The sequence below is a fragment of the Heterodontus francisci genome, chromosome 19, assembly GCF_036365525.1.
Source record: "Heterodontus francisci isolate sHetFra1 chromosome 19, sHetFra1.hap1, whole genome shotgun sequence".
NCBI lineage: Eukaryota > Metazoa > Chordata > Chondrichthyes > Heterodontiformes > Heterodontidae > Heterodontus > Heterodontus francisci.
The window spans coordinates 68332457-68358320 of record NC_090389.1 but is presented as its reverse complement, the minus strand read 5'-3'; the positions used below and the strand labels follow the sequence as shown (position 1 = coordinate 68358320).

At 44.0% G+C, this 25864-nt stretch overlaps 1 long non-coding RNA gene across 1 annotated transcript in view; it reads left to right on the top strand.

The window, feature by feature from the left end:
- LOC137380149 (uncharacterized) overlaps positions 1–3027 on the top strand; it is a 90699-nt gene extending 87672 nt beyond the window's left edge. Inside the window, exon 4 of the long non-coding RNA XR_010976986.1 lies at positions 2692–3027. This is a non-coding gene — a long non-coding RNA (uncharacterized lncRNA). The remainder of the gene's footprint in view (positions 1–2691) is intronic.
- The last annotated feature ends 22837 nt before the right edge of the window (positions 3028–25864 follow it).

The following is a 25864-nucleotide window of genomic DNA, read 5'->3' as shown; positions in this document are numbered from 1 at the left end:
TTTTGCTCCCCCAATCATCCCTACTCCTCCTTTTACACCCTTTTCCAATTAAATGACTATAGAAGCCTTGTGGATTCCTTTTTATTTTAGCTGTCTCTCCGCAGCTTATTTCTTTTTTCAATTCCCCTCTGAATTTTCTATATTCAGCCTCACTTGTTTTGGTATTCTTTATTGACTTGTGGGCGTCGCTGGCTAGGCCAGTATTTATTGCCCATCCCTAGTTGCCCTTGAGAAGATGGTGGTGAACTGCCTTCTTGAACCGCTGCAGTCCATCTAGTGTAGGTCACCCACAGTGTTTTAGGAAGGGATTTCCAGGTTTTTGATCCGTATCATGCTCCTGCTCCTCAGCTGTTCACCATACAGCTGATGCCAAGGGCTGTACCCTCATGATGGTGAGGTTGTGCAGCATGCAGCAGATCACTTCAAATCTTAACATCTGCTCTGCTGAGTATTGCAGGGCTCCTCTGAAGAGATTCAGGCAACCGAAGTGTTGTTTCAGCACGCCAATGCTCTGATCTATCACATTTCATGGGGCAGCTTGACTTTCATTGTATGCATGCTGCACACTTGTGTGTGGATTGTGCACTGAAATAATCAGCCACGTCATCAAAGGATAGCCCTTGTTGCCCAGTAGTTACCCTCTGGTTTGTAGTGGTGGATCATGCAACTGGCATAGCAGACTGCTGCACAGTGAAAGCATTTTGGGCAGAATTTTGTACTGCCCTTGGAGGTGGGCACAGAGGCAGGGGGAGCGAACAAAATGACAGGGGGCACCACTTAAAGGCCTCTGCATGTCCTCACCTCAATTTTATTGAAGACAGAGGGGTCTCCCGTCGCAGGGAGACACCACCAAGTAAAGCCTGGCGGCCTCCTAGCAGTGTTGGGGGTCCCTCCTTTGTGCACAATCTAGCACCCCCGGAGGGTCCCCAAAGGCAGTGATCTCCGCCACCCCCCTCCCCGCTGGGAAGACACATGCCCACCCTCACCAAACCCCCACCCTATCACCAGGGCCTGCCTGAATGGCCTTGGCGACCCCGACCCCACTCACCTTTCCCAGGGTCCCAGCCATCCTCAATGTTGCAGGGCCTCCTGCAGTCCTGGCTGTCACCACTGCTTCCAGTGGCACTACTGGTACAGCAGAGCTGCCAGCCTTCCAATTGGCCGGCAGCTCTGGAGGTGGGTGTGCTCATGTTTTAAAGGGACGGCATCCCCAATGGCAAGCAGTTAATTGCCTGCCTGCCGTCAAATGGCTTTGGGGGTCTGATGAAGGGCCGAGGTGGGGGTCTCCCCCCCTCAACCCCTTTTCTGGCCTTCCGCCAGGACCCCAGTTGCAACAATAAAATGCAGCCCTATGACTGCTTCCAAGATACTGGGCATTTATCTGAATGATTCTCTGCTTGTGGTCCCACAACTGCTGGAAGGTGAGGGAACGGAATTTCTTTCAGTTCCAGTACATGACAGAGTTGACATGCAACACCCACAAAGTGATGTGTGTGCATTCAATTGTACCCTGCACTATGGGGACGCCTGGAATTCTAGCGTAGCCATGTGCTCACTCTTGCTGCTTCTCTCTGGTGAGAGAAATTGAAATGTATTTAGCTTTCATTGAATACAGATCCTGAGTGATCTCCCTTATATAACAGTGGACAGCAATCTCCGAGATATTGCAAATATTTCCAGCTCCAGCCTGGAAGGAGCCAGACGCATAAAAGCTCATGGCCATGGTCACCATCAGAGCCACTGGCAATGCTGTTCTTGCCCTGCTCTGAGGTTGCAGTTGTGGCTGCAACAGGTGGCAGATTTCAGTGAGGACATCCTTACTGAAATGCAGATGTCAGACAGATTGTTCCTCGCTGAGGTTCAGGTAGGACAATTGCTCCCTGAACACCCTGGCAGATATGGCTTCCTGCGTAGAGCCCTTCTCCCCCTCCTCTTCGTCTTCTTCCAGTAGCTTTTCCTGCTCTGCGTGGCCTCTGTTCATTCTCCAAGTCATGCTTTATACCAAGGGGAATGCCTATTACTGCATCCATGTCTGGGAACAACTGGTTTGTGCAGAAACTTTAAAAGTTAGCAAAAACTCCTTCAGCACCTGCCACACCACTCCCTGTAGACTTTTGCAACTTTAAACAATTATAGAAAGCAGCAAACACTTATAGAATCATGGCAACAAGCAGTAGAAATCAACCTGCCACTAACCTGTAAGTAATTGATGGTCCCTTTAAATAACGCTGGTGGGGGACCTACCAGCCACTGAATGCATGTTCAGCTGTTGAAGGTTAAGGGAAGGTGTCAGCTGGAGCATTGAGCTCAAAAATGGCAGTGCTGGCATCAAATCAGCATTGCACGCTGATTGATGTCATGATCTGCCTGCTCTGTATGCCTCCGGCTCACTGCCTGCCCTGATGCCCTCACCAATAAGGTGTCCACTGCAGCTTGCTCCAGGAGCGTGCGCGCATGCCTTGTATGCTATAGTGGAGCTCTAAGGGCACTCATAGCACTCAAAAATGGGCAGAAATGAGCCCAATTTCTCACCCTGCAGAACTTGGTCAGAACAAAATTAGATTGGTCTCACAAGGTCAAATGTAAAAGAATATTAGGACTGTCTTCAAAAGGCAGGTGTTCATTCAGCATTTAAGTTTTTTACCTTGTCACTTTAAGCCATTCTTAATTCATCTTACTTTGTGATTTCAGTGCCCCATGTGCAATTTTTACATCCATAAAAGATCTTCAGAATATTTCCAGCTGAAAAAAAGAAGATTCAGCCTTGTGTCTGTGTTTCAAAAAGAAACAGGCTCTTTTCAGTTCTTGGGATGAATCACAGGATCAATTGTCACAGTTGGCACGACTTGTACAATGATAACTCAACACCTCACTCCATTAAAACCTGGGAATTAATTCTGAAATATAATCATTGTAGAGATCCCATTCGACAGGAATGTAGTTCCAGTTGAATCATTTTTGTATTTATTTTGGATGAATGTTTATGTCCTTTCTTCTGCTGGAAGTTAGGAATTTTGTTTTTAACCTTTAATACCATATAATTGTAAATTAAAGTTTTACTATTAAATTTTTTTAGCATTAAATCTTCCACCTATCTATGTATAAATTATACTTATGTTTTTTTAATCACATTTAGCACACTAAAAAATTTCTCTAGCACACTTGTACATCTCTGTGACCTCCTACATCCTTAAATCCCCAACCTACACTCTGTTCTGTTTCCATTTATTTTAAGTTTGTCCTAGTGCTGGGTGGTTGCCCCGTTACTTTATTCGGATTGTAAAACACAAATTATTACCTGGAACTGGAGGTTGCTTGGATTGAAAATAAATTTCAAATGACTTCCGATTACAAAAAACAAATCTCCATTAGCTATTAGTAAAGGCAATAGTAAATTGTACATCAATGTTAATATAGAGGAATTTCTTAAATCACTCATCCTCCTGAATATTCAATTAATCTTGTCTCCTTACTCCAATATGATGTTGATGGATCATTCAGAATAAGCCACTTTTCATTTATTTTAGTTAGCTCAGTGTGGAACCTTGCCGTACCAACCAGAGAAGTGCAAAGTTCATATTCCCAGTCTGTGCTTCGTTAGGTGATCTCAATCAGCATGTGGCTAGATGTGCTTGCTTCAGTGCTCCAGGCTAGGTAGGATAAAGATCAGCCAGAGTTCTTCATCCTGATAGTTATCCAGTGATTTCTGCTTGAAAACCCACAAATGTGGACTTGGATCGGTTCCTGCAGGCCCTTTCCAAGCTTGTCTTGCCTGTGACTTGCTCCTGTCCCTTTGAATTCCCACTAAACTGTTGATACCCTTGGTATCTGACATTGTAAATGGTTCCCTCTCCTCAGCTACTGCTTCCCCTCCCTTACAAACCTGCTGGCATCAACCCACCTCCTCAAAAAAATCCACCTTTAACCCCTCTGTCCTTGCAAACTGTCACCCCATCTTCAATCTCCCTTTCCTTTCCAAAGTCCCTGAAGGTGTTGCTGCCTCCCAAATTTGCAGCCACTTTTCTTGCAACTGCCTGTTTGAATCTCCCCAATCAGGTTTCCATACCCGCCACTGGACCAGCTCAGATTTGCTGTGCATGTACAGCTGAATCACAATTACAGCCAAAATCCTTCGGCACAGGCACAAGACAAAAGGAAATTGTGACAGAAACCACACCGGCCAAATAGAAACATATCAATTTTGTCATATGGAACACTATTTGAACTTTTACTGGACATTGAACATAACTTGTTTAAAAAGACCACAGAACTGAATGGCTAAAAACATGGCTGCACATTTGTATTCTGAGAGACAGTTGAATAGAGAGACAATGGGAGTGCTCACTGATTCAATTAGCAAAATGGGTCTTGACAATAGTGATGATCAAAATACATTGAGAGCCGTTGTCTCTGTAAAGGCCAGCACTCCACCCCCCCTCCCCCTCACGGAGTGTGACTGGAGAACTTTTAAAATCAACAATCCTCGCAATTGATGCCATTTCAAACAAAGAGTTGGTCACATGATTAACCTGCTGGCCAACCTGGGGACTTTTTGAATTGTGCCACACAGAAAGGGAGACTGCAATTGAACTTCAAGAAGAAAGCACCGGTCTCTCCCTCTCTCGCTCCAGCAAAGTCCCAGGGACCCACGGAAGCAACTTAAGCCCCAAAGACAGAGGACCTCTTCAACCTTCTGGTACCAGAGAAACAAGTTTGAAAGTGTGCATTGGGCCCCAACGAGAACTGCAAAACCTAACTCCAATCAAGAACTTTACATCTATACTTAGACAGTAACTAAATTCCATTTACTACTCCAACCCCCTGCTCCCTTTTAGTCTTTCTCCCCCTCTGTCTATTTGTGTGTATGTGTTTAGCTTGTATGCATGCTACCGTGGTTGCTTCACATATTTTAGTAATTTTAACAGAGTTAGAGTTATATGGTTAATAAACTTATATCGTTCTTAATTAAACCTAAGAAAGCCTGTCTGATAGGTTCATTTACAATTACAATTAGAGAGCAGTAAGCAAAGACTCACTGAGGTGAAGCTAAAAACACTGTGTTTTAAAAGTTAACCCCTGTTATGGCCAAACCAGGAAAGGAGGAGCCTGAGACCCCTTCCTCACCCGGTCTTAACAAAATCATTGTTTACTTGCGTCTCTTTAAGAATGTAACAGGTTTTTTTATCTGTTACCTTTTCATTCTGTTTTTTAATTGCTCTGTTACAATTATGGCTTTGGAGGATTCTTTTTCCAAGGGATTGCTGCTGAATTACTACCTGGTAACAGGTACAGTGAGGGCCACCAGGTTTGAAATTGAAAGTGCTTATAGAATGGTATGAGTGGCATGATGGCAACATGTCACTGATTGCACCTTCTTCAACTAATTTTTAAATATGAATTGTAAGCTAAGGGCAGGAGTGGGAGAAATGGACAGCAAAATATACCACCTACTGCAACATGACCTTATCCTTGTGGTCACCCATGGAACCTAGCTTCTCTTAAATGCTCTGCTCCATTTTAATAGCTTCTCGTCAGCTCATGGGAACATTAGCCAAACAGACCTTATATCTGTAACTGTAAAAACAGATGCCGAGTGATTTTTTTTTAAAGTACAATCTTTAATGAAAACCAGGAGGTTAATGATACTGATGGGAGATTTCAAAATGCAGCTCAATGGCACAAAATAAGATCCAGTTCCCATATTCGTAAGAAATGCATGTCGTATAGTTTACTGGAAATCCCCAGTTTGTTTTTTGTACTGGTATTATGTTTGAGTTATTCACTTTATGAAGAATAAAGAATCACCAAGACCCAATGACAGAAAAACAAAAAACACTTCAGTTGATGATATCTGCAACAAACTCTTGTTTGGAGATCTAATTTTTTCTTTTAAAAAAGGCTGCATTCTAAATGCAATTTGAAAAAAGAATCTTGTCAGTGTAGCAATATCTTCATGAATTTAAATAGTCACTGGCCAAATTTGGAGACTTAATGAAATTAGTCAGTTCTACTTCTGGTAGCAGGGGGTTATCACAACAAAATAATGTGAGTAAGATTGCTGCTTAGTCTAAATGACTTAATGCAGGCTGCATTGCATTTTATTAAAATTATTTTAGTTTATTCCCTTTGTCTCAGTGTTACATTTAGTCAGAACTTTTAAAGAAAACAATTACAATCGTGTTGACCATTTTTGGAAGCGGCAGCTAGTTAACTTCTTAAAAGTGCTTTCAGATGGGTCTGTGCCTTTGCCAACATTTCCTCACTTTTGTACATCTGGATCCTCTTAATATTTTCAAGTAAGAACTGTCAGACGCCAACAGTCAATTGCTAGCCAAAGACTAATATGGACCTAGTATTACACCAGCAGCCCTTGGTCAGAAAGTAAATTCTGGCTGGAGTTATACTGCATGAAGTGCAAATTTAAATGACTGCCAGAAGATCTCTTGGATGAAGTCTCACATCTTACATCTTTAGTCTCCTCACTATTCTCCTGAGTTACACATCCATTTTTGTGTTGAAGCACACGCAAAACCATTTGATATTGATGAAAATGTCGCTGTATATTTGTCCCCTTTACCCCACTCCAGTTGCCTGAGACACTTCAGACACTTGAGCACAAAATCTAGGATGACACTTCAATGCAATAGTGAGGTAATGCTGCACTGTTGGAGGTGTTGTCTTTCAGATAAGACATTAAACAGAGGCCCAGTTTGCTCTCTGAGGTGAACATAAAAGATCCAATGACACTATTTCAAAGAAGAATAGCAGAGTTCACGTTGGTGCATCTTGGCCAATATCTATCCCTCAACCAATATGACTAAAACAGATTATCTGTGTATTGTCACTTGGCTGTTTGTGGAACCGTGCTGTGTGCAAACCACTGCTGTGTTTCCTACATTATAACACTTGGCTGTAAAGTGCTTTGGGACATCCTAAGGTCCTAAAAGGTGCTATATAAATGTTAGTTTTTCTTTCTTCCTTCATTCTCTAGAGGTGCTGATTCATGTTGGAGTATGGTTTCAATGGTGCTCGCATCTGACTTTATCTTCATGGTAGCCCCTACATAGTAAGTCAGCAGTGATGGCATTACAGCTAAGTCCAGACATATTTTTACCTGATATACACACAGGGGTTGATTTTAAGTCTCCAAAATCAGCATTAGTGGAATGGTAGCTGCTTCAAAATGGGGCCAGTTGACTTATTGTCTGTTAATGCTAAAATTGGGCCATTGCCCAAGGTTTTCACGTGGCCAGCGCATCTGCCTGGTTCAAATGATGGCCTGCTTTACCATGTAAACTGGAGTCTTATGACATAGTTAGGAACCCGATTGTAAATTTAAAAGACAAACAGGCAGAGCATGCACTGTGCATGCTCCGCTCATGTGTCCAGGCCTCTCAAGGCCTAAGCATCAATCCTTAAAGGGACCTCTATGACCACTCCAAAAATGGGCCACTAAACATTTTGCAAATTATACTTTTAATGGAACCTGTAGGAACAGGAGTGCTCGGTTGGCTCCACATAAATACTGCTGGCTGCTACTAGCCCTGGCTTGTATCCTGCTGCATTTTTCTCCCCTTCCCCTTCCCAAGATCATGGCCTTAGAGCTGACCAATTTTCAGGTCCCAAATTGGATCTGGTTTGCCCGTTTGGCAGCCATAGTTCAACTGGTTCAAAAGCGTAAGAAATAGGAGCCTGAGTAGGCCATATGGCCCCTCAAACCTACTCTGTCATTCAATATGTTCATGACTGATCTTCTACCTCAACTCCACTTCCCTGCCCTATCCCCATATCTCTTAATTCCCTCGTGTCAAAAAATCTGTCTACAACATTCTTGAATATACTCATCAACTGAGCATCCATAGCCCTTTGAGGTAGAGAATTCCAAAGATTCACAAGCCTAAGTGAAGAAATGTCTTCTCATTTCAATGCTAAGTGGTTGACCACTTATCCTGAGACTATGACCCCTCATTCTAGACTCCCCAGCCAGGGGAAACAGCTGCTCAACACTTAAGTTCTATTTAAATGAGGCCTGGGCCTCAAAATGGCTCAGGGATCTATGCTTCTGGAATACACACTCCACCGGCTAACTGCCTAAAAGTTAAAATCTAATTGATGCACTTTCCAGCAGGGACTACCAGCTGGCAATCAGAAAAGAGAAACAATAAATGATTTTACCCTCCATTACCAGGGTCACTGAGGTCAGTTGGATCATTCACCTACTGATCCTTGTTTAGCACAGTCCAGTGATGAAAGCAAGGAGAGTCTGGTCTCTATAACTACAGCACTCTCTATTTTTACCCACAAGCCGTCTGGATAGCATTTTTGACATGTTTCACTTTTGTAACCAAGCTCTTACATTCAGCACCACCAGGTACTGCATCTTGAACTTCTTTTTCTTTGAAATAAACACAGCATCATTTGTTATACTGTGGTTGCAGTTTGCCTTTCCATACTGCGCTCTTATAAACCAATCATTCTGAAGCTAAAATGGTTAATCCTGTATTCCAGTGTGGGAGAGGTTAGTTCCCACTAGGAGCTGTTACTCACTAGGGACTAGAATGGAGCGTGGCAAACTATAATTCACTTTAACAGCTATGAGTCACATGGCTATATAACGTTCCTGTCATACCAATGGTATAGGGTAAGTGCTGGCTCCCAGTGATACATCTGCATAAGTAGATCAGTGGAAGATGAAGTAGTTATACTTTTGCCATATACAGTGGCACCTGCAGGTTTCCTAGACAACCCCAAATTTATGTGATGTCTCACAAATATCTGTAATACCATTGGCAGCAAGAGAATCTGACAAATACAAGGAGGAGGTTAGCTCAATGTCTTCCCCCAAGGGCCTAAAGTGTTTCCTTCCTTCTCTCTCTGCAAGGTAATAGTCAGTTTGATTGTTTGATAGGTGGAGCTCTGAGCCCACAGTGCAGACTTGTTCGCTACCTCTTTTTGTAATTGACTGATCCAATGTTCTTTGCTTACATTTTCTGTTCTAATTTCATGTCTGCTGCAACTGCAGTTATTGATCACATTCTTTCATTTTTCGTTATTTCTATGTACATGGATCTCGCTCTTGTCTTTTCATACCTTCCCCCCAGTTTAAACACTATCTTTTTTCCTTTCCTGATAGCTGCCTTGTCTCACTGATGATCTTTCATTGCACCTGTTCCCTATAAGCTGTTTGAGCTCATATATACAAATATATGAATTAAGAGCAAAGTAGGCCATTCGGCCCCTCGGGCCTGCTCCGCCATTCAATAAGATCATGGCTGATCTGTTTCTGCTTCAAATTCCACACTCCTATCTGATAACCCTTGATTCCCTTGCCCAAGAAGAATCTATTTACCTCCGCATTAAAAATATTCAATGTCCCCACCTCCACCATCTTCTGAGGCAACGAGTTCCAAAGTCGCACAACCCTCTGAGAGAAAAATTTCTCCTCATCTCTGTTCTAAAAGGCCGACCCCTAATTTTAAAACAGTGTCCCCTAGGTCTGGATTCCCCCGCAAGAGGAGACATCCTTTCCACATCCACCTTGTCAAGACCGTTCAGGATCTTATATACTTCAATCAAGTCTCCCCTCACTCTTCTAAACTCCAGTGAAAACAAGCCCAGTCTGTCCAACCTTTCCTCGTAAGACAACCCAGTCATTCCAGCTAGCAATCTAGTAAACCTCCTCTGAACCACCTCCAACGAATTTACATCCTTCCTTAAATAAGGAGACCAAAACTGCCCATAGTATTCGCGATATCGTCTCACCAATGCCCCGTATAACTGAAGCATAACATCCTTACTTTTATTTTCAATTCCTCTTGTAATAAAGGATAGCATTCCATTAGCCTCCATTATTACTTGCTATACCTGTATACTAACTTTTTGTGACTCCTGCACTAGAACACCTAAATCCCTTTGCACCTCGGAGTTCTGCAGTCGTTCTCCGTTTAAATAATACTCTGCTTTTTTATTCTTCGTGCCAAAGTGAACAACTTCACATTTTCCCAGATTATACTCCATCGGCCAGATTTTTGACCAATCACTCAACCTATCTATATCAGTCTGCAACCTCTTTATGTCCTCTTCACAACATGCTTTCCTACCTATCTTTGTGTCATCTGCAAATTTAGCTACCATGCCATTGCTCCCCTCATCTAAGTCATTGATATAAATTGTAAAAAATTGAGGCCCCAGCACAGACCCCTGCGGTACTCCACTCATCACATCCTGCCAATCAGAAAAGGACCCATTTATGCATACTCTTTGTTTTCTGCCAGCCAGCCAATCTTCTATCCATGCTGATATGTTACCCCCTACACCATGAGCCCATACTTTGCACAATAACCTTTTATGTAGCACCTTGTCAATTGCCTTCTGGAAATCCAAGTACAGTACGTCAATGGGCTCCCCTTTATCGACAGCACGTTACTCCTTCAAATAAGTCCAATAAATTGGTTAAACATGATTTCCCTTTCACAAAGCCATGCTGACTATACCCGACTACCTTGAAATAAAAACAAGAAATGCTGAAAATACTCAGCAGGTCTGGCAGCATCTGTGGAGAGAGAAGCAGAGTTAACGTTTCAGGTCAGTGACCCTTCTTCAGAACTAGCAAACATTAGAAATGTAAAAGGTTATAAACAAGTAAAGTGGGGGTGGGGCAAGAGTTAACAAAGGAGAAGGTGTAAATAGGACAAGGTCACAGAAAAGCTGACCAGAAGGTCATGAAGCAAAGGCAAACAATATGTTAATGGTGTGTTGAAAGACAAAGCATTAGTACAGATAGGGTGTTAATGGACTGATAATTGAACAGCCGCAAGTACAAACATGTAAAAAAACAGTGGGTAAGCAAACTGAACATACTAAGATGAAATAAAGTAAAATAAACACAAAAATAATTTTTTTTAAAAGGAAAAAGAAAAATATAACTAAAAATAAAAGTAAAATGGGGGGCCCATCATGCTCTGAAATGATTGAACTCAATGTTCAGTCCGGCAGGCTGTAGTGTGCCTAATCGGTAGATGAGATGCTGTTCCTCGAGCTTGCGTTGATGTTCACTGGAACACTGCAGCAATCCCAGGACAGAGATGTGAGCAGGGGGGAGTGTTGAAATGGCAAGCAACCGGAAGCTCGGGGTCCTGCTTGCTTACTGAGCGGAGGTATTCCACAAAGCAGTCACCCTGTCTGCGTTTGGTCTCCCCAGTGTAGAGGAGACCACATTGTCAGCAACGAATACAGTATACTAGATTGAAAGAAGCACAAGTAAATCGCTGCTTCACCTGAAAGGAGTGTTTGGGGCCTGGGATAGTGAGAAGAGAGGAGGTAACTGGGCAGGTATTACACCTCCTGCGATTGCAGGGGAAGGTGCCATGGGAAGGGGACGAGTTGGTGGGGGTAATGGAGGAGTGGACCATGGTGCCACGGAGGGAACGATCCCTTCAAAATGCTGACAGGGGAAGGAAGGGGAAGATATGTTTGGTAGTGGCGTCGCGCTGGAGGTGGCGGAAATGGCGGAGGATGATCCTTTGGATATGGAGGATGATGGGGTGGGAAGTGAGGACAAGGGGAACCCTGTCGCGAATCTGGGAGGGAGGGGAATGGGTGAGGGTAGAGGTGCGGGAAATGGGCCGGACACGGTTGAGGGCCCTGTCAACCACAGTGCGGGAGAATCCTCAGTTGAGGAAAAAGGAAGACATATCAGAAGCACTGTCATTGAAGGTAGCATCATCAGAGCAGATGCATCGGAGACGGAGAAAATGGGAGAATGGAATGGAGTCCTTACAGGAGGCAGGGTGTGAAGAAGTGTAGTTGAGGTAGCTGTGGGAGTCAGTGGACTTATAACGGATATTAGTAGGCAGCCTATCACCAGAGATGGAGATGGAGAAGTCGAGAAAGGGAAGGGAAGCGTCGGAGATGGACCATGTAAAGGTGAGAGAAGGGTGGAAATTAGAAGCAAAGTTGATAAAGTTTTCCAGTTCGGGGCTCACCCGATTACTTTGAGTTTTGCTAAGTTCCCAGCTATAGCCTCCTTAATGATCAATTCTAATACCTTCCCCACAACTGACGTCAAGTGTGCCCGGGCAGTTCCTCATTCTCACAGGTCTCCGTGACTAGGAATGAGAAATTTCCCATTGCCTTCTTCTTGCAGAGTGGCCTTTTCAAAAACAACTTTGACAGATTTGGGGTTTTCTGACTTTTTTTAAAAGCCTGCTGGAAAACCCCGAATCTGTCCGATGTTGGGAAGCACGTTCCTACTTCAGCAGCTGTCAGCTGTGAAACTCAGTGCAATGTTTTTCAACAAACTGACTGAGCACAAAGCTGCTGTGCTGAACGCTCCCACTCGGTGTAACTGTCAGAGAGGGACGGGGGTGGGGGGGTTGGTGGCAGAGAGAGAGGGGGGAACAGAGAGAGAGGGGGAACACAGAGAGGGGAGAACACAGAGAAAGAGGGGACAAAAAGAGAGGGAAACAGAGAGGGGGGACAGAGAGAGGGGGACAGAGGGTGGGGGAACACAGAGCGAGGACAACACAGAGAGGTGGGAACACAGGGAGAGAGATGGAGACAGAGAGAGAGAGATCAAGATCACTCCTCATGGATGGACATCTATCCAGAATACTCTGCATCGCTACATCAAATGTGCAGGCAGAGATTGACTACTTATGCAAGCAAAAACAATGCCAGCTATGTCACTAAATCAGTTTTCAATATAGTGACGAGAAAGTAAGTCAATAAATTAATCTTCTTATTTAAAGCTTCTTCACAAAAATGCACATTTGTTGTTGTTTTTATTAGTAACATTAAATTTTTAATGTCTTTATCTTTTGAAATTTGCTCACTGGCATCCTGGGCCGAGCAAAAATTGTATTGTGATCCTCCACCTGAAAAGGTTGGACAACCCTGATCTAACACTACCGCATAACCTTCTCTTCATTTGTCCCTCCTATGTCTATCTAGCTTCCCCTTAAATGTATCTATGTTATTCACCTCAATATTCATTGCAATGAAAGGCTTTTGTTTAACACCATAACTTGCATTTATACAACAGAAAACCATACCAAGGATATTTACAGAGGGGGTAAGCAAGTGGGTGGAAGGTTATCGGGGGTAGGTGGAAATGTGGAGTAATCAGTTCAGCCATGAACTTATTGAATGGCGGAGCAGGTTCAAAGGGCTGAGTGGCCTACTCCTGCTGCTAATTCATATGTTCATATGAGGGGAAAAAGATAAAAAGGAATGGATGCTGAGTCATCATGGAAGGTTAAATAAAGTGATCAAAAGCTTGGTGGGAAACTTGGATTTTAAGAAGGCTTTTAAAGCTGGAAAAGAAGTAGAGAGGTGGAGGTGTTTAAAAGGGGAATTCGAGACAGTGGAGCTGAGGAGGCTAAGGGCTCTGCTAGTAATGATGAGGTGAAAAGAGGAGAGATGCATGGCAGACCAGAGTCAGAGGTCCAAAGGATGCAGGTGGATGGTCTGCAAGGCCAGACGAAGTTGCAAGGGTAGGATTGTAAGGCCATGGATAGATTTGAAGATGTGGATTTTAAATTCAATGCATTGGGGATAGGAATCCAATCCAGATCAATGAGGATAAGGATCATGGGGGTCAATGCAAGCCAGGAAGTAGGCAACTGAGTTTTGGAAGAGTTGGAGTTTATGGAAAATGAGAGGTGGGCAAGGAAGACACTGTAGGATTTGAGTTTTGAGGTGACAAAGTTGTGAATAGGATTTTGGCAGGTGAGGGTGATGGTGGCAATGGGTGACGTTGCAGAGGTGGAAGTAAGCAGTCTTGATGATAGGTATGAGTGTTTGAAACTGAACTTTGGCTGCAACATAACAGTAGGGTTTCACACAACCTAATTCATTCTGATGGTCAGGGTGGGTGATAGAGGCAGTGAAATTTCTGTTCTGTAGCCAGGCTGCGCTTTATAAATACTAAACTCTGGAGTACTTATAAACTCATCTTAGATTTAATAGTATACAGAATGTAATGTTGTGACATAAGCTGTGTAATATTTGGCACATACTCGCTCTTCATCTGGCTTGTCTGAATGGAAACATTGTTGAGGCAGTGGCCAATGGTGCACTTGAGGATACTTGGATTCTCAGAAATCACCGACGTAAATAAGAATTGTAATCTAATCGCTTAAGTTCAAAACACGCTGATGAGAGACAAAGCTGCTGCTGGATTTGAGACAGTCATTTTGTAGAGACTGGGCTGGTCGATGTGTACTGATTTTCGTTGGTTAGTTTTGTTCCCAGTTTGGTTAACAATATCGCAATATTGTAATGCGTATTGCAATAGTTTCATAGAATCAGCACAGGAGGAGGCCATTCAGCTCATCGTGACTGTGCCAGCTCTCTGCAAGGGTAACTCAGCTAATTCCACTCCCCCATCTTTTCCTCGTAGCCCTGCAAATTTTTTCTCTTCAGATAATTATCCAGTACCCTTTTGAAAGCCATGATTGAATCTGCCTCCACCAAACTCCCAGGCAGTACATTCCAGATCCAATAATAGATATCCATCATTCTCCACAACTGGAGTTCCCACCCTGTGCAGGGGAAGAGGTACAAAATGGAGTGGAGAGACTGTAGAACAGGAAATTAGACGGTAAATCGCCCTGGAACTTTTCCATGAATCTCTCAGCGGGTTAACTTTGGTAGAGGCCTTGATGAATTTGTTTGGATGCTTTCTCTGGCTAGGAAATGGTAGGTTTCACTAGGGGATACTAAAGAGGAAAGTAAAACAAAAATCTGGAGATCTACACAATAACGAAACTTCTTCTGACCTTCTGATGTAGGAAAATGTCACAAAGTGGCACCCTTCACAGGAAAACTACACCAACTTGACACTTCATGCTGTGACCACTGCAACAGTAATAATATGACATGCATAGAATTTGGAACTAGGTGGGTAGGTTCACTAAGAAAACAGAAATATCCACTCAACTTTAGGGGGCCAGACGTGCTGTTGGAGGAGCTGACGGCGGTGCTGTCCAAGGAACTGGGCAAACCAAAGCAGTACATCACAGTGCACATCGTGCTGGACCAGATGATTCAGTTCAGGGCTCCACTGAGCCTTGTGCTCTTGGATCCCTCTCCAGCATTGACAAAATTGGCAGCAAGCAGAACAAAACCTACTCCAAAATTCGGTTTGAGCTGGTCAACAAGCACCTGCACATTTCTCCAGACAGGATGTACATCGTGGTCCAAGACCTCAATGCTGCTTCTGTTGGCTGTAATAACACCACCTTCACTTAGCTTCTGATCCAGAGCATTGATAAATGATCACTTCTGAAGTTACAACTCTTAGAACACATTGTTATGAGTTCTTCTATTTTTTTGTAAAATATGTTTTAAGGACTTAGAATTGAATTATGGACATTGATTCATCTGGAATCTTGAGGAGATGCTGGACTTTGTGTTTTTTTATAAAAGAAATCACCAGAAGGTTCCTGGACTTGGCTTGTAAACAAGTCTTACTGGAAGGCACCTCTCTGTAGATAATCACCCATCGGGGTTGTTTTTCACTTGGGGGATGTTTACAAAGAAGTGACAGGTCAAGATTTATAGAGGTCAGGAGGATTGACTTCTGGAATGTTTTTTGTTTCAATTTGAATTGTTACAAAAGACAGTTGGTTTTTGCCTTTCAAGAAGACCCAGCTCATCTCTCTCTCTCTCGAAAAGAAATCCTGCATACAGTGTGTCAGTTTCCTATTTTCTCCTGTTTTGGAGAAACCCCGTGTATCGAATGTATGGGAACGGAACCCATTGTTGCTGAATTTCTGCTGGCGGACCTATCTGAAGCCTGTGTAGCTGCATTTCTTGGAAAGCCTACCCAAACTGATCTTCAATATCGCCTGGAAAGCACTGTTCTAGGAAGATCTCAGTGACAGCCATCTATACGCATTTGGGACGCCAAACCAAAACAAAGGACATCTTTCCATATCTTCTCTTTCTTCTTCAGGAATGAGCAAGTATTCAGCCTAAGTAGGTTTTCTTTGTAACAGCGCTCTGAACAAAAATCCCTTTTATTTTTCTGGCCGGATAATTTTATTGTTTATTAAAGAAACCTGGTTTGTGTGTTTTATTCTAGGATAAAGATAGAGTCTATGATTGACCATATTTGGTAAGTGGGAAAAAATGGAAATATATGTTGTGACCTGTGGATAAGTGGAACTAGAATAAACAGTGCACTCCTCCCACTTTGGTTGTAACAACATTGGGCAAAGACGTTCTCTTTGTGCTAGGTGTGACAAAAGGCATCGAAGTAATTAGATTAGATTAGATTAGAGATACAGCACTGAAACAGGCCCTTCGGCCCACCGAGTCTGTGCCGACCATCAACCACCCATTTATACTAATCCTACACTAATCCCATATTCCTACCAAACATCCCCACCTGTCCCTATATTTCCCTACCACCTACCTATACTAGTGACAATTTATAATGGCCAATTTACCTACCAACCTGCAAGTCTTTTGGCTTGTGGGAGGAAACCGGAGCACCCGGAGAAAACCCACGCAGACACAGGGAGAACTTGCAAACTCCACACAGGCAGTACCCAGAATCGAACCCGGGTCCCTGGAGCTGTGAGGCTGCGGTGCTAACCACTGCGCCACTGTGCCGCCCTAAGGAGATCTAAGGAGATTCTATGATCCAGCCCCTCAGGGTGCATCTAGGAGGTGCATTAGAATAGATGAAAGAAAGGCATGCATATGCATGCGGGGAAGCATGGTGTTAAGATATTGCAGATTGAATTGTGTTTACTTTGGATACAATGTGCACTGACATGATGCTTCATTTTTCATAGAGTTTACAGTCATACAAGAACTAGTGCACTCATTTCAGAGAAACATAGAATGGTTACAGCACAAAAGAAGGCATTCAGTCCTTTGTGTTCATGCTGGCTCTCTGCAAGAGCAACTCACCTAGTCCCACTCCCCTGCCTTTTCTCCGTAGCACTGCAAATTTTTTCTCTTCAGATAATTATCCAGTTCTCTTTTGAAGGCTATAATTGAAACAACCTCCACCACACTCTTAGGGAGTGCATTCCAGATCCACACCACACACTGCATAAAAAAGACTTTCTTCATGTTGTTGTTGCTTCTTTTGCCAATCACCTTAAAACAGTGCCCTCTGGTTCCAGATCCTTCAGCCAATGGGAATAGTTTCTCCCTATCTACTCTATCCAGACCCTCACAATTTTGAACACCTCTATTAAATCTCCTTTTAATCTTCTCTTCTCCAAGGAGAACAGACCCAGCTTCTCCAACTTATCCACGTAACTGAAGCTCCTCATCCCTAGAGCCATTCTTGAGTGATGAGATTTTTTTATTCGTTCATGGGATGTGGGCGTCGCTGGTAGGACAACATTTATCGCCCATCCCATTTGCCCTTGAGAATATGCTCTGATGCCCCTTGCAGCAATAACTGAGGAAATCCACTGAGTGGTGGCCATCATGATGTTCTCTTCCATTTAGTTCTGGATCCAGTAGAGAAGGAGCTTCCTCTCCAGTAATATCAAAGGCCAGCCTTCTTGAATGGCAAAGTTGTAAAGGGCACAACAGGGTATTAGTAATTGTGGTACACAACCTGAAGCATATTTCAGAGCCTTCTCAATCTGTCCACTTGGTGAAGATGTGCCTTTTAGACACCAATAGTCCTCTCAATGACCCTTCTAACAGAGGTATGTTCTTCCTCGATTCAGCCATATTATTAGGGTCATTACCCATGGGAGCAGAGGTTACGCTTTGCCACCCAGAGCCTTCGGTTGATGTAATTTTCTTCCTGTAAAGGTCAGGGAGGGCTGGATTTTGTAGCATAAAGACATCGTGACGACTGTGAATGGTCTGACTCCATCAGAAGCAGCTGCAATTGTCGGTGGATAGACTGGCAATCAAAAATATTCCCCAAATTATCGATACCAGTGGGAAAAAAATACAATGCATTTCATTGAATGCTGCATAATTTATACTGCTTGCTACAAAAGCAAGGAATGAGGAAGATGAATATTCAATAATAAAATATAGATGAATCTGCCCCCATGCTTTTCTAATACCATAAAACATCAATTCATTCTCTGTGTAATAGTGCACTAATTATTCAAGCTAATGACCCAGTAAAGAATGTAATGAATCTTCTTGAAAAGCTGGGTTTTAATATCCTCTAATACTTGTTCAGTGCAGTTCTAATAGGAAAGAAGTTGGTGTGTTTTCTAAAATGGATACTGGGATTGTTCAAAGCTTTGAAACCAGGTTGTCACTACCTTTAATACCTATGTGTCATACTGGCTCTAAGGCCTCTCTAAGCAGAATGAATGAAATTAAAGTAACAATTAGTTATGTCAATAAATGGGAGGCTTCATTTCATTGAGCGCATCGCTGAAATAAAAACAAAATTAAATTAAAGTCACCACTCCAAGTGGTGATGGGTTTTGTTGATTCTACAATGCAGCACAGTTGGATTTAAACGTTCTGTTACTTTGCTTGTGTAAATATTTTAGCGCTGTGGAATGGTGCTGTATTATGAAAATTATAATGGAGGGGGTAAAAATTGGTTTAGGGCCATTTTCGGGTCTGAAATTCCATGTTTGAATTTCTCCAATTAGGTTTCCACCCCTGCCACAGTGCCAAAACAGCTCTTATCAAAGCCACAAGTGGCATCCTATGTGACTGTGAAGAAGGTAAACTACCCCTCCTTATCCTTCTCAACCTGTCTGCAGCCTTTGAAATGGTTGATCACACCATCCTCCTTCAGTGCCTCTCCACCATCAACCTGCTAGGTGGAATTGCACTCACCTGGCTCCATTCTTATCTATCCAATCATAGCCAGAGAAGCACCTGCAATGGCTTCTCTTCCCATTCATATAGCATTACCTCTGGTCTCCCTCAAGGATCTATCCTTGGCCCCCTCCTAATTGCCATCTACATATTGATCCTCGGCAACATCATCCAAAAACACAGGGCTGGGTTTTATGGGCCTCCCCTGAGGTGGGGTTGGAGGTGAAGTCCCATAGAATTGCGACAGGAGGCCACCTAAGGGCCTCTTTCTCCCTGCTGCTGAGATTGAGCCTTGTAATACAAAGCACCCTCCCTGCGGGCTTGGGGGTGGTCCCTCCTCTGTGGGCAATCTATGGCCCACAGACGACTCCTGCTGACAAAACCTCCACCTCCATGCAACCCCTCCCACTGGATTTCACGCCCACTCTCCCCTTTCCCCCTCACCGGAGTCTCCTAGACTGGTCCCAACGGCCCCGCCTCACTTACCTCTCTCCATCCCTCCATTGTCTCTACGTTATCTGACAGCTTGAATGACATCCAGTTCCAGATCAGCAAACTTTCCTCCAACTAAATATTGGGAAGACCGAAGCCATTGGGCTGGATTTTTTTTGTTCTGCCATTGGGAGTGGCAGTGGATGCAGAAAATGGTGGTCGCCCCTTACAGGGCCTGAGCTGCCGTGCCGCTGCGAATACACGGCGGGCGGTCACTTAACATTTTGATGGCAGTCGCCCCCCCCAATCATGTGACAGGGCGGCATTGGCAACGCCATTCACGCATCACCTGATGCAGGAGCACGTGCTGGCACCATTATTAAAAGGCTGCCAGCCCTGCAAACAGTTTGAAATAATGCAGAGTTGACCCCTTCCCCACCTCGATGGTGCCAGCTTCTCCTGGACGAGAAAGTGAAGGCGCATGAGTGCCACATGACGAGCTCAAGATTGGGAACTGAAGGTAAGATCGCGGTGAATTAAATTTAAATTTATGTTGATAGATATTTTAAATATTTAAAGTAGGGTCCCATCGCAGTGCGGCGGAGGGGCTGTCATGGAGCTTCACCTCCAGCGGGAAGATCAGGCTGGGCAATCACGGCATTGGGCTCCGTGGTGGCCACTGCTGCTCCAATTCTCCAGCATCCCAACTTCCCAACCCCCGTCACAAAACCCAATGTCGGGCTGAGAACAAAATCCAGCCCATTGTCTTTGATCCCCACCACAAATACATTCCCTAGCTACAGACTCCATCCTTCTCCCTGGCAACTGTCTGATGCTGAACCAAACTGTTCGCAACCTTGGCTCTGTGGCCGTTTCTAAATTAAATCTTTTTACCTGGTCTTTAGAGGGTGTCTCTATTGTGAGGTGCCTTCTCGCTCCCTCTTTCTGTAGGCATCGGCAGCTCCTACTTGGATGGTGAGACTGCCAATGAGTCATGATTGGAGGACCTCCTATTGGTTCTCCAGCCTCGGGAGCCTTCCCATCATCCTTCATTGGACGGCGAGCATGCCCTCTGGACCTAATTGGCCAGCTCGTCAAAATTTGTGTCAGTTGTGTTGTGATATCACTTTAACAGTTTGAATACTTCACATATCATCACAGGAAGTGATGTCATCCAACATGTGGCACAGCAGTTGAGATGTGCTAATCACCTAGTCACATGTGTATGATAGAGCTCTCTTGTTAATTTGTTACTTCACAATAAAGAACCCATAATTTAATTACCTTTCAACTCAAGATTGTCTGGTACCTATTGCTGAAAAGAAAAAACATAATATGGTGACAGCAGGTGGTTTGCGAAGGCTTTTGAGTTCTGAACACACCATCTCTATATTGTGGCAACAGTGGCAGCGATGTGCATTCGAAGACCACAGATTAGAGGCAGCAGAACACATCGAAGTAGCATCACTGCAGACAGGCTCAGTAATGTTGTTCAACAGGAACAGTGATCTCGAGCGAGACATTGGGAACAGCGATTTCTCCCATCGGAGTCTATCGGGAACAGGACAATATGACACATTGTCGGAGGCAGCAGCGGTAGCACGACACTGTCAGGTTTGACAGCCATCGGCTGACAGCCAACAGAATTTGGTGTTCAGGAGACTGTGAGAACATGAAGGGAGTTGTCTCTATTGACAGTGGCCGGCAAGTAAAGGCAAAAATCGGCAGAACTGAGCTCAGGAAAAGCAAGCAGAGTCTGTTCACGTTGGGGTTGCAGAGTGGTATTGCCATTACATGCAGGTTGTTTTCCCACCATAATCACTTCATGGGAGGAGTTTCCCCGATTGCAGGCAGAAAGCCCGAGCTGCAGGCACTGAGTTAAGAGCATGGCTGAAATCCGACCTGCAAACCTGCAATTTCTTTCCCTTCAAGGAAAGCCTCACGAAAAGAATAGGGAAGGAATCATTTAAAGGGGAAAGCTCCAGGCAAGGATTCTTGCAGATCAAACATTTGGTACCATGGCTACCAAATACCTGCCAATTAATTGGAAAGCCCAAAATCTCCTGCACTAATTCCAGCTCTTCAAACAACACGTGGAGTTGTGCTTTCTGGAACTCGCTGTCACAGAGCTTGACAAGCAAGTGATCAAAATAAAAATCGCAATCGGCAACGAAGGGCCAAGAACACACGATCAAAATGGATGTGGCCTGATTGAGTCCATCCAGGACTTGAAACAAATGTACCCAAATCATTTTGATACTGTGGGAAGTTTCAAAGGAGATGCTACTGTGCATATGAGAGATGACGCCAGTCCTTCTATAGATCCACCAAGGAAATCTAGCATCCACATCAAGGACAAGCTCAAACCGAGCTGGATACTATGGAGAGGCAAGGAATTATCTGGCATATTCTGCAGCACATGGACAGGTGCAGCTCTATAACAGCTGTGATCAAAAAAGACAGCATTAGTGTATGTTTAACCCCAGAAGGCTGAACTGGGCATTAAAATAATGTCCTCATAAATTCTCTATCTTGGAGGAATTAAATCCAAAGTTTGCCAAAGCCAGATTCTTTTTGAAACTACATGCAAAACACAGATACTGGTCGGTCCATCTCTCTGAAAGTTCGCAAGAGCTGACGACTTTCAAGACTCCGTTTGGAAGCTATTGTTTTTCACACTCACAGTAAGCCAAGATTTATTTCAACAATGAATAGATCATCAGACGGAAAATGTTCCAGGGTGTGTCTCGATTGCAGACAAGAGAACAATAATGGGAGGCACAAAAGAGGAGCATGGCAGAAAAATCCAGCCCCTCTTTTTTGTATTCATTTGCAGGAAGTGGACATCACTGGTAAGGCCAGCATTTATCACCCATTCCTAATTGCCCTTAAGAAGGTGGCTGTGAGCCATCTTCTTGAATACAACTTAGTGGCTTGCTAGGCTGTTACGAGCTCACAGGACAACAGTCTTGCTTATACTGTGTCTTTATTGAACTGAACGTGTGATGGCTGCCTGCAGTGAGTGGCTCATGGTAGAAGTCACATGACTATGGTAAGCCAGGAGGCACATTAGTACAGTTTTGCATTTCTATCCCAAATATCCCCCTTTTCATACAGAAAAACCACAAAAAAATTTGCATGCATTATCATTTACACTGTGAGTTGCCCAAGTTACTCACTACGCACACAACTGTTCTTATGCATTAACAGTTCGTTATTCGTGTCAGTCTCAGCACATGCATTCCACACATAGTCTTTAAATCGTGCCATTCTCTTAATGGTGCGCATGTGCGTTGTCGTTGGCTGTTCATCTGGGTGATTTTCCTTCTCCGGGGAGCGTTGTTCCCGTGTCACTTGTTGGTGCCGCAGTAACTGTTGTTCCATTTCCGTTGTTGAGGTGCAGTGGACCTCTGGGACTAATGGTTGATCTGTGGACTGTGCAGATGGTGAGTTCACATCATCCGGATCGGCCACCTGCTGTGAGGGAACAGCTTCTCCAGTTGTGCGTATGTACCTGGGTTTGCGACGGTATATCTGGTCGTTCACTTCCACCTTGCACGATCAAGGCGGCAACTGCTCTACATAGGTCTCAAGTTGCCACTTGGGCTGACTCTTGTTGAGAGCATTGAAGGTTTGTACCCTGACTAGCTCTGCAATGCTCAATTCTGACAATGGTTTGGCAGTTTTGTCAAAATGAAATTTGGCTTTCTGCTGTTTCACTTTGATTTTGTCATTCACGACTGTTACTACTTCTGGCTTCAGTAGCTTTTTTGCTATTGGAAGAGTAGTTTTGGGTGTGGCATGACATTAGTCTTTATACAGGACTACTTTCCATGCCTTCGGTAGGTGTGTTTCTCCACTTGAGGATTGCCTTGTATACATCTGTGTTGGATTTGCTTGATTTGTTTCTGATTTCTTTGGCGATTTTCACTGCCACCTCAGCCTTTCCATTTGACTGGGGATAATGTGGAAATAAAGTATGGTGTTGAATTTCCCAATCCTTTATGAAGTGGCTGAATTCTTCACTCATAAACTGAGGGCCATTGTCACTCATCACAACATCTAGAATGTGCAACGACCGAAGAGTATTTTCAGGCATTCTACAAACTCACCGGTAGTCATTGAGGTCAGCTGGTCTACCTCCCAGTAGTCAGAATAGTAGTCTACAGTGACAAGAGAATTAGTTCCTGCAAGAGTGAAGAGGTCTACTCCCAGCTTCATCCGTGGTCTGTCTGGGATGTCATGTGTCATCAGCGGCTCTTTAGCTTGCTTAGCTTGGTACTCATTACATGCACTGCATTGCCTGTTTGGTCCTTGATTTCATTGCTCATATTTGACCAGTAGAACACTCCTCTTGCCTTTCTCAGACACGACTCAATTCCTTGGTAGCTTGCATGGACGAGCTTTAGCATCTTTCCTCTCAACTGGGTAGAGCAGGGGCAGGAATGGATGTTGCAGGTTCTGGGATTTAGATGTTTCAGTAAGAACAGAGAAGATGGTAAAAGAGGGGGGGGGTGTGGCATTGTTAATCAAGGAGAGTATTACAGCGACAGAAAGGACGTTTGAGGACTCGTCTACTGAGGTAGTATGGGCCGAGGTTAGAAACAGGAGAGGTGAGGTCACCCTGTTGGGAGTGTTTTATAGACCTCCAAATAGTTCCAGAGATGTAGAGGAAAGGATAGCGAAGATGATTCTCGATAGGGGCAAGAGTAACAGGGTAGTTGTTATGGGGGACTTTAACTTTCCAAATATCGACTGGAAATACTATAGTTCGAGTACTTTAGATGGGTCAGTTTTTGTCCAGTGTGTGCAGGAGGGTTTTCTGACACAGTATGTAGACAGGCCAACCAGGGGCGATGCCACATTGGATTTGGTACTGGGTAATGAACCCGGCCAGGTGTTAGATTTAGATGTAGGTGAGCACTTTGGTGATAGTGATCACTAATTCGGTTAGGTTTACCTTAGCGATGGGCAGGGACAGGTATATACCGCAGGGCAAAATTATAGCTGGGGGAAAGGAAATTATGATGCGATTAGGCAAGATTTAGGATGCGTAGGATGGGGAAGGAAACTGCAGGGGATGGGAACAATCGAAATGTGGAGCTATTCAAGGAGCAGCTACTGCGTGTCCTTGATAAGTATGTACCTGTCAGGCAGGGAGGAAGTTGTCGAGCGAGAGAGCCGTGGTTTACTAAAGAAGTTGAAGCGCTTGTCAAGAGGAAGAAGAAGGCTTATGTTCGGATCAGACGTGAAGGCTCAGTTAGGGCGCTTGAGAGCTACAAGCTAGCCAGGAAGGATCTAAAGGGAGAGCTAAGAAGAGCAAGGAGAGGACACGAGAAGTCATTGGCGGATAGGATCAGGGCAAACCCTAAGGCTTTCTATAGGTATATCAGGAATAAAAGAATGACTAGAGTTAGATTAGGGCCAATCAAGGATAGTAGTGGGAAGTTGTGTGTGGAATCAGAGGAGATAGGGGAAGTGTTAAATGAATATTTTGCGTCAGTATTTACAGAAGAGAAAGAAAATGTGGTCGAGGAGAATACTGAGATTCAGGCTACTAGGCTAGATGGGATTGAGGTTCACAAGGAGGAGGTGTTAGCAATTTTAGAAAGTGTGAAAATAGATAAGTCCCCTGGGCCAGATGGGATTTACCCTAGGATTCTCTGAGAAGCTAGGGAGGAGATTGCAGAGCCTTTGTCCTTGATCTTTATGTCGTCATTGTCGACAGGAATAGCGCCGGAAGACTGGAGGATAGCAAATGTTGTCCCCTTGTTCAAAAAGGGGAGTAGAGACAGCCCTGGTAATTATAGACCTGTGAGCCTTACTTCGGTTGTGGGTAAAATGTTGGAAAAGGTAATAAGAGACAGGATTTATAATCATCTTGAAAAGAATAAGTTCATTAGCGATAGTCAGCACGGTTTAGTAACGGGTAGGTCGTGCCTCACAAACTTTATTGAGTTTTTCGAGAAGGTGACCAAACAGGTGGATGAGGGTAAAGCAGTGGATGTGGTGTATATGGATTTTAGTAAGGCGTTTGATAAGGTTCCCCACGGTAGGCTATTGCAGAAAATACGGAAGTATGGGGTTGAAGGTGATTTAGAGCTTTGGATCAGAAATTGGCTAGCTGAAAGAAGACAGAGGGTGGTGGTTGATGGCAAATGTTCATCCTGGAGTTTAGTTACTAGTGGTGTACATCAAGGATCTGTTTTGGGGCCACTGCTGTTTGTCATTTTTATAAATGACCTGGAAGAGGGTGTAGAAGGGTGGGTTAGTAAATTTGCGGATGACACGAAGGTCGGTGGAGTTGTGGATAGTGCCGAAGGATGTTGTAGGATACAGAGGGACATAGATAGGCTGCAGAGCTGGGCTGAGAGATGGCAAATGGCGTTTAATGCGGAAAAGTGCGAGGTGATTCACTTTGGAAGGAGTAACAGGAATGCAGAGTACTGGGCTAATGGGAAGATTCTTGGTAGTGTAGATGAACAGAGAGATCTTGGTGTCCAGGTGCATAAATCCCTGAAGGTTGCTACCCAGGTTAATAGGGCTGTTAAGAAGGCATATGGTGTGTTAGCTTTTATTAGTAGGGGGATCGAGTTTCGGAGCCACGAGGTCATGCTGCAGCTGTACAAGACTCTGGTGAGACCGCACCTGGAGTATT